The sequence below is a fragment of the Pseudonaja textilis genome, chromosome 7 (genome assembly GCF_049901715.1).
Source record: "Pseudonaja textilis isolate UNSWEBS1 chromosome 7, rPseTex1.2, whole genome shotgun sequence".
Classification (NCBI taxonomy): domain Eukaryota; kingdom Metazoa; phylum Chordata; class Lepidosauria; order Squamata; family Elapidae; genus Pseudonaja; species Pseudonaja textilis.
This window is the reverse complement of record NC_141996.1, coordinates 28,228,155-28,241,907: the sequence shown is the minus strand read 5'-3', so window position 1 is coordinate 28,241,907 and position 13,753 is coordinate 28,228,155. Positions and strand designations below refer to the sequence as shown.

At 38.4% G+C, this 13,753-nt stretch overlaps 1 protein-coding gene across 7 annotated transcripts in view; it reads right to left on the bottom strand.

Moving 5' to 3' along the window:
• ZBTB20 (zinc finger and BTB domain containing 20) overlaps nucleotides 1-13,753 on the bottom strand; it is a 489,101-nt gene that overhangs the window by 145,265 nt on the left and 330,083 nt on the right. The window lies entirely within an intron of this gene.

Genomic DNA, 13,753 nt, shown 5'->3' with positions numbered 1-13,753 from the left:
TGGTGATAATTTTTCTCTGGTTTCACTGCTATGTTCCCCACAAAAAAATATTAAAACATACTCTAATACTCTAGGTCATAAATACAGATTTTACCTTTTAGTACCTTCTGTCAGACAGTAATATATAAGCATAATAATGAGATGATGTGTGGACAAGACCTTGAGAAACAGGGAAAGAGATGCTGCCTAAGCAATGGTCAGATAAGAGAAGGCCTAGTTGGCATCTGCATAACAGGTAGAGAAAAAGGCTCAGTCTGTAAAGGTGATGGCAAGAGATTTATACTTTCAAGATTCTATTAATGTAGCCTTACAAAAATAGAATTAGCTTCTCTGGTCTTATTTCTTTCCTGGTTTACCTGTGAAGGCTGGCATTAATCATGCAAGTCTGAAAGTAGAACTCCCCTGCTGTCTGCTTTACAGTCTGAGAAGTTAGAGCAGGTCCCTTCGGATCCTCTTTCTCCACCCGTTATGCAGCTGCAGGCTTTCTTATCTAACAGTTCCCAAGTGACCATCTCTTTGAACCATTTCTCAAAGGTTTTTTTTCACATGTTACTATATATAATAAACCAGATATAGGAAGAACACTATCAACATATTAATGATATGTACTCATGATGGATCTCAAAGCAAGGTTATAAAAGTGCCCCAGATGATCATTTGGTTTAAATTAAGGCATATGTAAAGACAGAGGGAGAAATATAATACTTTAAATTAAAACCAATCTAAATGAAATGTTAATATATATCATTAGTCCATGTATGATATGCCATACCCCAGCAATCCCCAACCTTTCCAGCTTGGTGGCCTGGCGCAGGGGGCAGGAGAAGAGGATGGTTCTATATGAGTAGTGAGCACATGCGTGCACACATGCAGTTCCATATATGCAAGCGGTGGATATGCATGTCCACCACTTGCACAAGCACACGCCGCTAGCGTGAGGGAAGCTTTGCACATGAGGGGAAGCATCCACCCCTCACATGAGGGGAGATGCATATTCATGTGCATTCTCCCAACCCTTTCTGTGGCCTGATTCCAAACTGGCCATGGCCTGGTAGTGGGCTGTGATCCAGGAGTTGGGGACCTATGCCATACACTACATAAATGATAAATAATGCTTTAAAATTAATAGAAATAAATATAATCTAGGCAAAACTAGTCTGTAACGTCCATACATCAATTGAAATAGTAATGTGTTCCATGAAACACTGAAATGGTATCTAAAAGTTAAATTTGTAAAAACATGTGTATCTTTCATTTTGGGATTATTCTAATTTCTGATACCAATTATTTTCAAGAAAATGTGACATGCACAAATATATGGCACATTTCTCATGCTTGCTTTTGACAAGCTAATTCAATTTTGATATCTGGTCTGCTACTAAGCTAGGCACTGGATCCATCCCTTACAGAAGCGGCTAGTAAGTTACTTGGCAAGACAAATTTGGTGTTTGATAAGTAGTGTTTATAAGTCTTCTACTTATGTGTGTACAAACCTTCCTTCTGCTTCTTGGAAAAAAAAGAAGGAAGTAACACATTTACTTTCTACCAGTTGAATTGTATTGTTTTTGTCAAAGTATACAGAACAGCCCCTCTCCATTATATTCAGCATTACATTGTGAAATAAGTATCTGTGTTCTGTACTGTGAATGTTTGTTTCAATAACTGTAATGAACTAATAAGGTTAAAAACAATATCTGTCAGTAAAACAGAAAAAGGAGAACAATTATTTAATATGGAAAATGTACAAGACTTGTGAAGTAATGCATGGCTGTGGAGTATTTAGGGTGGTTTTTCTCTTATTTGTTTTGTTTTGCAAGCCATTTTGGATTTTGTTCTATCACCAGGACAAAGCAAACTCGAAGACCGGAGTTGAATTCAGCTCTTTATTAGCAACCAGTAACTTCAACTAAAGTCAAGCCGCGGCAGCCCTTTTTATAGCGGCGGCTCGCGGCTCGCAACCAATTGCATTCATTTAAACTTCCCGCCGCTTAGGCGGCCAATCCCAAACTATCCTTTTTAACCAATCGTTAAGCTATGTGGACTAACCAATAGAAATGTGGTATTAGAAGTATGTACAAGAATACACTACACCCCTCCCCTCTTGGTTTGCTCCAACGTTACGTGACGTAGTCGCGCAAGTAGGCGGGGCTTTTGTGAGTCCTTGTTGACCTGCACAGTTCAGTCTCTGTGTTGGCCTCCGCCGGTTTGGACAGGCCTGCTGTCCTTTCCGCTCTTCTCTTTGGAACCTCCTGGAAGGGTGCCTCAGCCATGCCGCTCCCGCTGTGCCTTGCTGGGTTGACTGGATTGTCTCCGTTGTTCCTCTGCATTGTGTGCGGGCAGAGTCGGCTTGGCTGCTTCTTTCCTGGTTCTCCTTCAGCTCTCTTTTTTCGACATTGTCTAATTGTAAGTCATTTTTATTTTTTCCTGGGTTTTCAGCTTCTGGTTGGTGGTTTGTAACTGGAGGGTTTTCATTTCCTTTATTATTTAAAGGTTCTCCCCCACCTCTGGTTTTTTTATTACTTTCTGGTGGTGCTTGTGGAAGTGTTTGTTCCATGTTTCGGGAAGTGTCGGTGTTGCATTTGATGTGTCGTGACCGTAATTGATCGATGTGTCTTTTCCATGATCTGCTGTCAGTTGTTACTAGTCGGTATGATCGGAGACCTGTGATTTGTGTGATTGTTGCCGGTAATCACAACGGTTCTCCGGTAAGATTTTTTGCATATACCAGGTCGCCTGGCAAGAAGGAGCGGTATTTACTGGAAGAGTCTGGTGGCTTTTCGGGGATGTAAGTGGGGTGTAGTCTGTCCAAATAGAAGCACAACTTTCTTCCCATTAACAGTTCAGCTGGGCTCTTGTTTGTTGCTGTGCATGGTGTTATATGTTGGATGATGAGCATGGTGTTGATTTTTTCTTGCATCTTGCTTCTTTTGTGTAACGAACCATGCGTTCTGCCCTTCCGTTCGCTGCTGGATGAGCTGGCGCTGTCAGAGCGTGTCTTATTCCTTGTTCTGCGAGGAATTGTTCAAAAGCCAAAGCTGTAAACTGTGGTCCATTGTCCGATACTACTACATCTGGTAGACTGTGGGTGGCGAAGAGTTTCTTTAGTTGTTTGGTGATGGCTTCCGTTGTTGTTGAACTCATGATGCTGACTTCTAACCAGTTGGAGTAGGCATCTACAGTGATTAGATAAGTATATCCCTTTGTGGGTCCGGCAAAGTCCATGTGATTCCTTGACCAGGGGCCTCTGGGTGTCTCCCAGTCAAGGACTGGTGCCAAAGGGGGAGTGGGTCTGGATGACTGGCATTTGTTACATGTTTTGACCCAGGTTTCAATGTCTTTATCTATTCCTGGCCACTGGATGTAGCTTCTGGCCAGGGACTTCATCTTTACCATGCCCGGGTGTCCTTCATGTAACATGTTTAGCATGTCTTCTTGTAATTTTTTTAGAACAACCACCCAATCTCCCCACAATATGCATCCTTTCTCAATTGACAATTTAGTTTGCTGGTTTTTAAAGGGTTTAAAAGTCTCATTTTTTTATTTTCCGGCCAGGCCCGTCCTACCCAGTTCAGTATTCGGGCCATCAGCACATCTTTTTCTGTTTCTCTTGTGATATCCGATGCGGTGATGGGCCAATTCGGAATTGTTTCAATTTGCAGGGTATGTGTGGTGGGAGCTGGGTCGTCGTCGTGACCTGGTAGTGGTGAACGGCTTAATGTGTCTGCGTGGGGTATGGCTTTTCCTGGTCGATAAAGAGCTTGTAATTGTAGGCTGTGAGAAATTCCGACCATCTTGTCATTCTTGGAGACAGGATGTTGGGGGTGGCCCTGTCTCTGGCTAGGATTCCTAGCAGTGGTTTGTGGTCGGTAATTAAGAAAAATGTCCTACCATATAGGTATTTGTGGAAATGTTTTACCCCCGAGATGGCGGCCAAGGCTTCCCTGTCCAGTTGGCTGTAGTTCCTTTCGGTCGTGGACAACATTTTGGAATAAAAGGCGAATGGTGCTTCTCTGACATCTGGTAGTGTGTGGCTAAGTATTCCGCCTACGCCGAAAGGTGAAGCGTTGCAGGTGACAGTCAGGGGTAGTGTGTCACTGTATTGGATCAATACAGATTTAGATGTGATTAAGTCCTTGATTCTTTGGAATGCAGCTTCTTCTTGGTGGCCCCATTTCCAGATGGCTTTTTTATCGAGGAGTCTATGCAGTGGTTCCGCTATTGTTGCCTTTTGAGGCAGAAAGGCATGATAAAAATTAATGAGTCCCCCAAATGCCTGCAAATCCGTTATGTTTTTGGGTCTGGGAGCTTCTTTTATTGCTCGTATTTTTTGGGGGGTGGGGTGGATTCCTGCTTCATCAATAAGATATCCTAGGAACTCGACCTGATTTGTGGCAAGTTGGCATTTTTCTTTTTTAACTTTGAGTCCTGCTTCTCTAAATTTTAACAAGACTGCCCTTAATCGGTCTTTTAGTTGTTTTTTATTTTTGGCTGATATTAGTACATCATCGAAGTAGGGAACCACCCCTTTTAATCCTTGGAGGAGGCGTTCCATCAGGCTCTGGAAAACGCCGGGGGCCACGCTGACACTGAATTGTAATCTGTTGCATTTAAAGGCTCCTCTATGTGTTATGATAGTTTGTGCCTCTGCCATTTCGGAATCAACTGGTAACTGTTGTTATGCCTGTGCGAGATCGAGCTTCACAAAGATCCTTCCTCTCCCTAATGAGTGCAGCAGGTGTTGGACTACTGGGACGGGATATGCGCTCTGTTGCAATGCGTGGTTCAGGGTGGCCTCATAGTCACCACAGATGCGCACAGACCCGTCCAGTTTTATGGGGGTCACAATCGGGGTTTCCCATCTCGCATGGTTGGTTGGCTCTAACACCCCTTGTGCGATGAGCTTGTTCGGTTGCTCATCAATTTTTGGCCTTAAAGCAAATGGTACGTATCTGGCTTTAAGCCTGATAGGGGCTATGTTCAGGTTTAGGCTAAATGATATAGGGGTCCCACGGTACTTGCCTAAAGTCCCGTCAAATACGTCATGGAACTCCTCCATCAGGTCTTTTTCCCAGTCCGTCATGGTGACGCTGTTGATTCCTGTCACTTTGATTCTTAGAGGTTCGAACCATTCTAAACCAAGCAGGCTGGGGTGATCTCGGTCAACGATGATCAATGGAAGAATTTCGGTGTGTTTTTTAAACTTTACCTTGAAATGTCCCAATCCTACCACTGGTATCTTGTTACCCTGGTAGTCTTTGATGATCAGGCTTTGCTCTTTGAGTTCTTTTCGTTGTATGTCTGGTATCAAATTTTTTATCGTGTTCCATGATACCATTGATAAATACGAACTGGAGTCTACTTCCATCTCACATGGCTCCCCTTCTATCAGGATGTTGATTCGAACCTTCTTAGTGTTTGTTGTTCTGGCTGTCCCAATAGTGATTGTCTGATGTGTCTCTTCCTTCTCGTTGAGCTGTTGACTCCTATGTTCCTGGCTCCAGTGACTTCTGGTTGGCTTCTCCTTAGTTCTGTGGGGGGTACTGCCTTGTCTTTTTGGACTATAGCTCTTTTTGTTTCGGCAGACCCTTGCAATGTGCCCCCATTTTTCACAATGCCTGCATATGGCATCCAAAAAACGACACTCAGAACGCGGGTGGTTTCCCCCACATCCCGCACACTGAAATCCAGGTTTTCTCCCTCGTCTCTCTCTCTCCTGTTCCTTTCAGAATGGAGTCTGTTTACCTCCTCATCTTCTTCTTCGGAGCTGGTTGATGATTCAATATCTTCATGGTGAGAGGTAGTGGTAGCATGCTTCTGGGCTCCCTCTGTTTTCTTTTCTTTATTCTGGCTCAGGCTGTTGGTTGTATTCATCTGATTCATTTTTGCCACAGACTTCTTTGCTGCTTCGGCTGCAGTTGCTTCAGCGATGGCCTCATTTGCGGTGATGTTGGGTCAGTTTAGCAGTTTGCTCTGTAGGGTAGCGTCTCTCAATCCAAGGACTATGCGATCCCTCATGGCTTCATCCATGTTGAGGAACTCGCATGCCCCCCCAATGTCCCTCAGTGCTGCTATGAAGTCTCCAATACTTTCGGCTTCTTGTTGGTCACGCTTGTAGAATTCATGTCTTCTAATGAGATTGGACATGACTGGTGCGTAATGGTTTCTCAACATTCGATTCAGGTCTGGCCATGCCATCTGTTTAACATCATGGGTCTTGCTAATGCCTTTGCCATTTTAAAAATAGTCGGGCTGCAATGCATCAGGAATACAGCTCTCTTCCTCTGGTCAGTGATTCCTTGCAGTTCGTTGCTTTCTAAAAACATCAGGAACCTGTCAATATATGACTCCCAGTCTTCTTCGGCTGGGATGAACAGTGCAGGTGGCGAGTTGTTGCCGGCCATCTCGTTGGTCTTTCGGCTGTCATTGCCACGTGCTTGCTGTCTTTGTTCCTCCGATCCCACCCTCATCGCCAGTGTTCTATCGCCAGGACAAAGCAGACTCGAAGACCAGAGTTGAATTCAGCTCTTTATTAGCAACCAGTAACTTCAACTAAAGTCGAGCCATGGCAGCCCTTTTTATAGCAGCTGCTCACGGCTCGCAACCAATGGCATTCATTTAAACTTCCCACCGCTTAAGCGGCCAATCCGAAACTGTCGTTATTAACCAATTGTTAAGCTATGTGGACTAACCAATAGAAATGTGGTATTAGAAGTATGTACATGAATACACTACAGATTTTATTTTTGCTCTCCTGTAATTGTCCCTGTCTCTTTTAAACCCCTGTGGCAAGTTAGCTACTTCTGGCCTTTTCTCAATCTGGCTCTTTTCTGAAGTAGAGAATTACAACTCATATCATTACAGCAATTACAGGAACTGGACATATTAGCTGCTAAGAAGAAAGCTCTATCTGAACACTTCTGAGCGTCACAAGATTGAAAAGTCATGGCTCCTTGGCAAGTTATCTCAATATGTCCTTTATTTTAAGTAGTTATGTATATTCAGCCTGGTGTGATTTAGCATATATCTCGCATCTCCTAATAAGGGAAAGAATTCTGAAGCTGCTAAAAGTACACAATATCGCCCCAAATGCTGTCACCCCAATTTCCCTTTCTGAAGAGACAGAAATTACATACTCTAAATTAATTTATCTTAGGTAAACAGCAAGAACCATGTTATAAACAGTATTGACTTCACTTCAACTTGTTAAACTTTTTCATCCTCATACTTTATAAACAGAAGTGGGGAAAAAAATAATGTATGTACATAACAGCAAATGTTCTCTTACCATTTTAATTTTTAAAAAGCACTGTTTTTATCTTATATAAACAGTGGCGATGGAATTATAAACACCATTATTCCACCTCCATGTTAATGCTCTTATTATCTTGCATAAACAGAAGTGAACACATATGTACATGACACTAATCAATCCTTTTCTTACACAAAAACCTAGATTCTTTTTATCTTTCATAAACAGTAGGGGAAGATTTACTGAATGAAAAATGTAGAGTTCCTGTTTTATATATGGGCAGGAGAGGGAAGAAGGAGAGAATATCCGCACCCTGGATACATATTCTAACAAATGCATCTCTGTGTTTATATCTATTTCTAGTTAGTAACCAATAATGTTTTCCACAGGGTGTTGTGGAAATATTTTCTATTTTTTTTTCTTTTACTAAGGCTCAGAATGAAAAGATCTAGAACTTACAGGCCCTTTTAAAATCAGTAACAGTTTAATAGTGGGGCCCTTCTAACTCACAAATGTTTGTCTGTAGCAGCCTTTTCACAAGACACTTAAATAGGATGATTGCCTTTGCATCTCTACAGTATTCAGTTTTAACCTGGTCAAATAAATATATCCTGATAAAAAAGCAAACCTGTAGAGATAATTTTGTGCTGTAGAAATCAATTCACCAGAATGTTATTCCTCCAAATGATTTTACATGAATTACATGGCAACTGTAAAGTTATGTGATTATTAGATGATGTAAAATATCTGGAAAACTCTCAGTTCTAACATAGGCATTCCTGTGTACCAGAGTTGCATTTCTGTTGTTGCTGAAATTAATATCTTTATACAACTTTTTAAAATCATAATAAATTCTATTATGCAGATAAACATTAAATTATTTCTTTTCTAGATTGTGTGTGGCCATAAACTCATTGCCACACTCAGTTCTTATTATTATGATTGGAGCATTCTGTGATTTTTCTCTAGAAATAACAGATTCTGTATATCTTTTTTTCAGTATTAGGCTGGAGGATGTGGATTCAAACATTAAGTTTTGTGATTTCATGGCGCTATGACAAGCACTTTATTAATAGGTTTGATCCCTCCACACATTTGAATGTGTAAAGTGATGAAAAGATTGAGGACCTGTATGAGTTACTTGCATAGAATTTTTTTTCTAACCTACCCATCTATTTCAGGATACATTTTTGTTTATAAACAAAACATGAAGATAATGGCATTTCTTTAGATTGCATAATTTTTTCTAGTTAAATTTTTCTATATATTTCATTACCAGCATTAAATTCGCTGTAATTATACGCAACTCCAATTGTACATATGCTACCTTTGCTTAAAAAAAAATTAACCTTAAGTTCAGTTTATTTTGTAAAAAAGATAAACAGTAAATGTTTAAATTTTACTTTTGGCTTTCTTATTGATTTGATCCTTTCTTATTGATTTGCAATTTCATATTTTTCCACTTGGACAATACCACAGCTAACTTGATTCTAGAGGCTTCCAAAGCCAAGACATCTGGATTTAACCTTGTATTTATTATTCCACATAAATTAGCTGAACCTGATTGTAAAAACTGAGCATGACTATTGATATGATCTTCTATAAGTTCTTTTTTCTTTTTTTTACTTAAATAAGGTGAAATTTCAGAAGTCAATTTTTCTTGTAGTTTTGTAGCAACAAGATAAACACCTACACCAAAATATACAAGCAGATGGACTCAAATACTCTAATTCTTCTGTAAACTGCAATTAGAGAATTTTCCAAAGCCTCATTGCTGTACAGCTGGAATACAAATCACTCCAAAATTTTAACATGTTAAATTGAAATATGCAATATTACTGAAAGATGTGGCTCTGGGAAAAAAAGGGAAAGAAATTTGAGCTCTATTTTTCAAGCAAAGGAACCTTTATCTCAACAGCTTATAAATTCAGTGCCATAACGCACTGTAAGAAAAAGGATTCCCGAAATCATGAGGACAGTGCATTATCAGATTAATATTAATCTCTAGAGTGCTAGATTAATTTCCTGTCCATGTTAATGTCTTTTTGATTAGGATGGAAAATAATAGGAAAAAAAAATCAATTGCAAAAAGTAGAAAGATTTAAAATACTAACAACTTTTAGAGCTTTTAGCCCAATAGATGTAATTAAATGTTAAAAGCTAGATCAATGCCATATTATCAATTATTTCGTGCTGTAGATGTTATACAAAAGTCAGAGAAATCTGGGCAAAATTTTTACATAATACATGACACATTTGCTTCCCATTAATGGAAATAATTTTTTGTTGCAGCAATGAAAATAAACAATTAACTATTTGGCTTGCAGATATATGAGAAATTGATCATGTTTGAAGAACTAGACATAAATACACACACATATCGTCAGTATGCTTTTGAAATATATGAGAGCACACTAGGTTAGTATCAATACAGTTATTCAAAATAGTTCTCAACATTGCAGTTAGGTGCATTCACAGTTAGTTAAAATATGTGCTTTTATATACATCTGACTTTAGTGAACAATCCCTCTGCAAGGATTATTAACTGAGTATGAAGTTATGTTGAATAAGCACTTCACTACCTATAATTATTCTGCCTATTTCTTGAATAGACTTGGCTAAAAATTAACACCATAATAAAAAAAAATAAAGGATCCCGGACTTGAGAGGAGGCTGTTGCATTAGGCAGAAGCAATTATAAAAAAATGCTTGTTTCCTAGATCCTACTACAGCAACTGATAAAGGGAATGTCTCACAATAGGTGGTCCTGCAAATAAACTGGTCCCACGCCTTTGAAGGTGATAGCCAACATTTGAGTTGCACCTGTAAAGAAACTGGAAGCTATTCCGCTTGCTAACATCAATGTAACATGGGCAAAGTGGGAGGCATTTCAAATTACATATATCACTGCATTCTCAATGAGTTAAAGTTTCCACTGGTCTTTAAAAGCAACTCCATCTATAGTGAATTCATTGCAGTAGTCCAAGGGAGATGTATCTATAGCATGAAGGACCATGAGCAAGGTCTCCTGGTCCAGGAATGGGTAAAATTCATGCACAAGATAAATTTGTGCAGAGTCGCCTAGCCATGGCTGCCACCTACTCCTTGGCAGTCACAAGTCCAGCAGGACCACCAAATTGCACAGGAATTAAATATGACAATTTTGCAGAACTCAGGAGCACTCAATGTAAGAGAACCTAGGCTACATCTATACTCTCTCAATACTGGCTGGAATAGGCTAAAGAAAAAGGAGAAGCACCAAAGAATTGGCAAAGAAGTATGCCAAGTCATTCCAGAAGGACACCATGATTGATGGCATCAAAAGGTGCCAAGACATACAGGATCATGCACAAGCACAGACAATGTCATCTCAGTACTATAACCCAGACTGAATTCCCCAAAAGGGAAGATTCAAGACAACACAAAAGTTATCTACTGATGTTTTCTTGAAAAGGGAGAAAACAATTGGACCTTTATGACAAACAGAAGCATTCTTTCCAAAAGAAATATTAATATTCAAAGACAAAGTAAATTAAACAATTGCTTTGATTACTATATTTGGACTGTTCCTAACCTATTCCTATCCTGTGGATTACACTCACTTCTGCTTTGAGATAGCATTGCAAGCGCACATCTCTCCCCGATTAAAGATTTTTCCAAATTTCAGAAATATGAGAATATGTAAACAAAAACTGTGATTGTTGCACAAATAAAACTTTTCATTACATATTATTTTGTTTTTAATGAGCCACTGGAATGGCAACTAAACCCAAGTGTTCAACAGCTAGCTTAATTCCAGCTGTGTCTCTATCTGCCAAACTGAAAAAGATGATGGAAGAGGATACTTCTAATTTGTTAAAAGAGATCCTGACTCAGGTAAAAGATCTGGCAGAGCTTAAATGTGATTTAAAACAGATGCAAGAAAAAAATGACTTGCTATGAGGATTGATTGGTTGCCCACAAGATGATTACTCAAGCCAGTCATAATATTTTGGATAAACGAATTGCTTACTTAGAGTCACAATTACGTGAGAAAAAAACTATGTGTGATTGGCATTGAAAACTTTCCAAGTCAATCAAACCTGGCTGAATTTATGGAGAATTTTTTTTTTTTAGAAAGCTTTTCCTTTGCAGGAGCAGATTTTCTAGTCGAGATTGATCATGTGATTAAAATTCCTTTAATGAAAAGGAACTAGTTCCAATTCAATTATTAAAATTCCAGTGTTGTTCCAAAGATGAAATTTTATGTATATCATTTAAGACTCCATTGAACTCGCATTCTAGCTGAAGCTAGGTACGATTTATCTTGATTTTACTAAATAAGTCTCTGAAAAGAGAAGACTTTTCACAAAAGCAAGATGTCTTACAAGATCAATATAGCTTCAAACTTCCATAAATTTTTCAGCTATATTTTATATTAATCCCCAAGATCAGATTCACATATTTGAAATCCTTTGAATGCAGAGGCCTTTAGCCTATGTTTGAAATATGGTAATGGACAAGTCTGATTATGTTTCATACCTTGGAATCTGTTTGTATTTGAATGCCCAATGGTGCATTGGAAAATACATATTTTTAAGACTACATTTCTTGTACTTTTTTGTATTTCTGCTTGTTTTTATTATGGTTAACTTCATGATAAAAACTCTGGGCATATTGCCAACTCTAACATTTATGTCTATACATAGTATATGTCTATACATAGTATATTTGTTTTAATTAGTAAGTTTGAAACATTCTAATTTTTTTCACTTAATAAGCAAAGAGACAAAAACAGTGCTATCCTGCTTAGGAAGTCAAATATTTGTTTTCTTAAAATATATTATGGTTTGTTGCACAATCAGGCAGATTTGGCATTTTTAACCTACCAGGTCTTTCTCAAAATGATGTTGTTTGAGGGTGTTAAAGCATCCTCACAGGATGTAAGCTGTTCCAAGTTACGCTACCTTTTGCAATTGACTGATGGTGATTTTGTCAAAGCCAATGGTGTTCAAGTGGTGCTCCAGATATTTTAGCATTGCACTCAAGGCACCTGTTGCTATTGGTGCTATCTTTGTTTTCTTTTGCCACAGTAATTCTATTTCTATTTGCAGGTCTTTACATTGTGTAAACATTTACATTTTCTCCAGTTTGTTCTCTTCTATTCAGCTATTTCCAGGTCCTGCCCAATCTACTACCCAGACATTTTTTTCTGTCTTATTCACAATTGTTAAATCTGGTCTGTTATATGACAGCTACTTGTCCGTTTGAATTCTGAAGGCCCACCAGTTAACATTGTCCATTTTGTGGTTCCACCAGTTCTTGTTGTCAGCAAATGGTCCCACCAGTTTGCAAATAGTATTTCTTGCAAATCTTTTAATGCATTGTTATTACTTTCATATGCCCTTCTTTGTAGCCAGTCTATGTAATATTCTTGTGGCAACTAACTTTGTTGTCAACTGTTTCTTTAGCTTATTGCAGCTGTCTATTGCTGTCTTCTCAATTCTGTATTTGGTCTTAGGAACAAATGCATACATCTTAATCCCTCTGTCTCTTTCTTAAACTTTTCCTGCTAGTGGTCATTGCCAGAGTTTGTTATCTGTTTTGTCTATTTTTTTTAAATGTAGTAGGCATGTATTATTTTGCTTTGCCATGTCTCTTTTCTGTTCTTCATCTGATCTTATAGGCCAGTTTGGTCTCTACACTATTCAGTAAGATCTCTTGTTTTAGTAGCTTCAGTGCTTCTTCTTCATTGTCCTTCAGATATTCTTCCAATGCCCTTTTACAACATAAACTATGTAGTATACTTACATTACACACCCATCTATTTTACTTGGTAAGTAGAGTAGGTTTTATTTGCAAATAATATTCTTTTTTTTCAATATACCTTGGTACTGCTTTAAAACTCATCAAATTTGGTATTCAATGCATTTTGATGTGAAGTTTTTGTCCCAATATTCATTGTTTATTTAGTATTTGACACACAAGCTAGAACTTGTTGGTATAGGATGCCCTGTGACTCACTATATTATTCCTTATGGTAGAAATTTGTTTGGTACTTATTTTTGGTACTCACTGTGTCTCTCAGAACCAATTAACGATGAGTACCAAGGTACCACTGTATAAAGAGGTTTCTTTAGATATCAGTAGATGGGAATCATTAAACCTTACCTTATGGGGAAAGGTGGAAACTTTCAAATTATAACCAGATTATGTTTTTAGATTAATTCCAATCCATATAATTGGAAATTTATTTTAGAAAATAAATTTGTTGTTTAATATTTTTTTTGTTGAGTTCCCAAGAATATCTTTAGAGAAAGGGAAGTGATGGAGCTTTCAATTTTCTGAATCTAGAGAGCTGTATTATCATGCTTACATTAATATTGTCAGGTATTAAGTGCTGAAGCCAATAACTGATACTAATTTCCCAGTTTAGACAACTTTGGAATATATCCATGTAGCCCATGTGGATAGTATTAGGATCTAAATATATTAATACTCTGGAAATTGTGTTGGTTAAAAAGT